This window comes from Uloborus diversus, chromosome 2, assembly GCF_026930045.1.
Source record: "Uloborus diversus isolate 005 chromosome 2, Udiv.v.3.1, whole genome shotgun sequence".
Taxonomy (NCBI): Eukaryota; Metazoa; Arthropoda; class Arachnida; order Araneae; family Uloboridae; genus Uloborus; species Uloborus diversus.
In genome coordinates, this window is record NC_072732.1 from 31,124,784 (window position 1) to 31,129,657 (window position 4,874).

General features: G+C 32.0%; 1 non-coding gene across 1 annotated transcript; it reads right to left on the reverse strand.

Moving 5' to 3' along the window:
* Nucleotides 1-261: 261 nt before the first annotated feature.
* On the reverse strand, nucleotides 262-351 carry Trnam-cau (transfer RNA methionine (anticodon CAU)). The gene is given in 2 exon segments: nucleotides 262-297; nucleotides 315-351. It is a non-coding gene; the product is annotated as a tRNA-Met (tRNA).
* Nucleotides 352-4,874: the final 4,523 nt, after the last annotated feature.

Sequence of the window (4,874 nt, forward strand, 5' to 3'; positions counted from 1 at the left end):
TAATAAAAACTGCAAATAATCGCAGAAATAATTAATAAATTTTATGCAAAAGTATATGCTAACTAAATGGGTACTGAAATTTCAGAAATCAAATTTCTTACAGCATGAAAAATAAAAGGTATGTGTACTAAAATTCTACAAACGGAAATTCCAAAACTGCATTATGAAAGTAATTTTCACTATTAAAAATAAAAGGAAAAAAATATGTAACTTGACGCTTCACAGAATTCAAATTAATTGTCAATGTTCGAAAAAAACACCTGCCCCGGGTGAGGATCGAACTCACGACCTTCAGATTACTCAATATGAGCGATTATGAGACTGACGCGCTGCCTACTGCGCTACCGAGGCTCGAGTAGGAGCGAGAAATAAAGCAACAAATTGAAAGCACTTTCTAACTTAACACGGTTGTGTTGATTTCTCTTAGTTCCTTTCTCTTAAACTGTTATGGGAATATGAATGCTAAATAACAGAAAGGGTCTCATAACAAATGTGAAATATAATTGAAAAAAATTATTCATTTGCCATTGCATGTTTATGAAGTATACACCGCTGAAGAAATTTTCTTACTAAAAACATTTTAATTTTTCAACGGAGTTAACACTTTTTTTGTTAATGCTTGATTTGACTGTACAATATTGATCATAAATTAATAAATTGATTGACTTTTAGCCTTTTTTGAGGAAATAAGCGTACTGTGGCAGAAATATTGGGCATAGTAATAATTAATGTTTTTTTTTTTTTTTTTTAAATAATATTTAAGTACTCATACTTTTTTTCTTTTTTGACGTAAAAAATATACAACTATCCATATTCTTTGATTATATTTTGTAGTTTAAATGTGTTTTTGCTTGCAATTCAGTCGAAGATTATTATTACTCCATCGATTTCTTAAGTTTTTTTTTTTTTTTTTTCATTAGTTTTTTTCCTTTTATTTTTTTTTTCTATGCTATCCCAGATTATTGAAAGGGGGAAAAAAACTTTTTGCAATCTTTCTTGTTAGTTTGTATTAATCGTTGAACATACACTTTGAATTCTGTTTCAGAAAAGCAAAAAATAATTACAAAGTTATTCCAAATAAGTTTCATTGATGTTTTTATAATTTCCCGCTACCTTTAGATCAGTAAAATACGAATGCTTAAGTATTTTACATTCGCTCATCCCTTTGTGTAACCTAATTTTATTTGAAAACATATATTGTACTAATTTGAATAATTCAACTTTTTTTGAGTTTAAATAAAGCCTTAAATAAAAATATGCCGTCTTCGAAAGCCTGAGGGAACACAAAAAAAGTTCGAGTTCTGAAAATATAAATTAGAAAAAAAAAAAAAAGAAGAAGAAGAAAAGAAATATATTTTAGCAAAGAATTTCCATCGGTTTTTACAAAAAATCCGAATTTTTCAGATACAGTTAAAATATTAGAAATTTGATTAATCACACACAACTACCTACACATAAACATACCTCCGCCCCACAAAAACATACAACTACCCACACAAACACTCATGCCTACACACACATACACATACCCCCACACACAACCAAACACACACGCCTACATACACACACATTCGTGATTGCGAAAAACATAATTTGAATTCAAAATGTCAAAGTTCATTTTTTTTTTTTTTTGCTAGTTCTCAATTTAATCATAACCGAAAATATTCTGTCAATCAGTGCAACAGAGCGGAAGAAGCAAAATATGTCGAATATTTATGCGAAAGGTAGTATGATTCAAATTATTGGTATGAAAATGCTTGAACACTTCCACCCAAGCCCAATGACTTTCAGATGAAACATCCCCTGTGTTCAGAGGCGTAGCTAAGGGGGGTTTTTGGGGACAACCCCCCCCCCCCCCCCCGAGAAGTTAGTCTCAAAAAAAAAAAAAAAGAGAAAAAGAAGAGAGAAGAAAAGGAAAAAATTCGAAACAATTATACACATATATATATATATATATATATATATATATATATATATATATATATATATATATATATATATATATATATATATATATATATATATATATAATATATATATAAATATATATATATATATATTATATATATATATATATATATATATATATATATATATATATATATATATATATATATATATATATTATATATATATATATTATATATATATATAAAAGAAGTAACCCCCCCCCCCCGAAAGTCGGGTCTAGCTACGCCACTGCCTGTGTTGCATGTCACTTCGGAAAGCGGGACATTTCAGCATCCCGCAACTATGAACGAGGCAGGCAGTGGCGCAGCCACGGGAGGGGTTTTGGGGTTAAAACCCCTCCCAGAACACAAGCAAAAATCAAGGGGAAAAAGCAGAGAGTATTTGAGCTTTTCCAAACGGAATAGGTTTCAACAAAATATCTTACTACTTTTAATGATAGGGAATCAGTCGGAAATTACTTTTCAATTCTTAAATATAAAAGTTATATTAGTTATAAGCACTCCACGTCCCCACTGGTATAAGATAGCTAAAATGATGTTAATAAAGCTCTACCGCGTATCATGCTCCCTCAGCACTTCCATCATTGCATTAGTCCTTTTTAGGAAAATTTAGAGAGAGGAGAGAGAGAGAGAGCCTACCGCACCAGATTTTCTCAGGCTCTTTACCAATTCTCATCGAAAGATCGAAACTGTTATTAGCTAGCATTTGACATTCATAAAGACATGAATGTATTTGAGGAGGAGGTTTTAAATGATCTCGCGGGGAAAAAAATGAATATAAGATAAAAGTAAAACTAATGATAAATATTCTGCGCTTTTCTCCACTTTCTTCGTTTTATAGTGATATCAATACGAACTATTAATTGTTTTTAAGCAAGTACTTAGAATGAATAATTACTTATCTATAGAAACTCTTTGATATTGAATAGTTACGCATTGTAAATGAATGGGAAAGAAAGCAACAGTTTTCGATTTTGAAAACCCCTCCTAGAAAAATTCTCTAGCTGCGCCACTGGAGGCAGGATACCTGAAAACGGGATTATCCCATTCAAAACGGGACGTATGGTCCAAGTTCTTGGTGGCTAAAAGTTTTCGCAATATCATTAAGTATACTCTGATGTAGCATTTTATTTACGTGTATCCGAAGGACATTAAAATGTGCTTAACATCAAAACAAAGACACATTGTTCTTCTTTAATCACATGGATCTACTTTCAAGGTCCTTTTTGTTTTCCCTCAGTTCTTTTGTTTATCTTTTCCATGTCTTGTCGCTTTGCCTTCCAAAAGACACATGCACAATTCGAAGACTGCAAGTCAGGTCGAATTCTCACGTCTTATGAACATAAAAACAGATTTCAAATGGATGATTTTATTCTGCTTCAATTTAAGGGAAAAGTTCTTAGAATTGAGCAGAAACGCAGGTACCCAAAGAAATTCCTCCAAGTAAAGTTTTCTTTTGAAATAAAATTACTAATTGCCCTTTATATCTCTGTCCACATAATAATTTCTCCAAGTGTCAATTTTTTATCCCTTTACTTAGTTTTGAAACGCAAGAATTCTCTACCTTTCTGCGTACCATTTACTAGGTGTAAGCCGGCAAAAACAGAATTTTTATTAAAAGGTGTTATATTAGTGTTTAATTGCTGAACTGTTAAAGTTTAATTGCTGAACTGTTAAAGTTTAATTGCGTACAAGTAAATTAAATTAAAGATAAAAAATTTCACTTATTACACTTTCTTTAATCAAACATGAAATTAAAAAAATTCTCAGAAAGAAATTAGGCGTAACGCTGGAATAATATTTGCTTTTAAAGTTCATCAATGTGTGGCTCCAGTTTGGCCAAAATACAACGGTAAGTTTTTTTTCCCCAAAAGTTGTCGTAAATCTCATATGCTGTTTCACAACTGATAGTTCTTAATGGTCTTCTTCAAAATTTCCAGAAGTTAATTAATAAAGTATCAAAATACTTTTTTTCAATAAAAAAACCACACAATACTCAGGGGTTCCCACGAGGAAGAGGTCCATGGCGCCGACTGTGACATTGAAATTTTTAGGTGGAAGTTGTTTTAAGGGGTCTTCTCTCTTTTTGGGGGAAGCATTCAAGGGGGGTACTCCGTAGTATTCCAGGGGGTGCGCTACCACGCTTTTGGGGGGGGGGGACATCCTTTCAGTTTTTGTGTTACTCAAATGTTTCTTGCAATTAAATTCTGGTATTATCAATATAATTTTGCATACTGTTTGGAAATTAACCAAATTTGTAAACCCAACAGGTAAAAATCGAATAAATTCATTTGTGTCTGAAAAACACAACGATAATAAACAACACATTAATGCACAAATTAGCGGGAATGCTGCATAGAAGTGTTTCTGGGTTACAAGGAACCCCTTTATGCAAAAGAAGTGAGCTTATGGATGAAAGACATCCAACAAAAGCGGATGTCTTTTCATACAAAATTCAAATCACCCCTCAATGCATTCGACTGCAAAATTAGTGTACAATAAAATAAATAGCACGTTGAACAGGAGAACGATCGTCGATAAGACGACCAATGTAGCGATTAGATCAATATAAAAACCCAATGCAGTGTTTACCCTTGTAGAAGAAATTAACATTACCAAGCCTGAAGTTGCTGCCAAATCTTACGAATATAAATTTTTAGGAGCCGCATAAGAGAGCCAGCTGCATTGATATTTTATGGGATGACCAGCAAATCTGAAAAATGCGGAACTAGAAAGTAGTCCAGAAGTTTCATTTGGACGGTAAAATCATGATTTAATCTAAAATTTTGGAAACTAAATCAAACTGACAATTTCTCAGTCATTGCACAAAACTCTCTAGAAATTAGTTCCAGATGGGAAAGAATGGTATAATTTTACTTTATTTATTCATATAATCTTTATAGA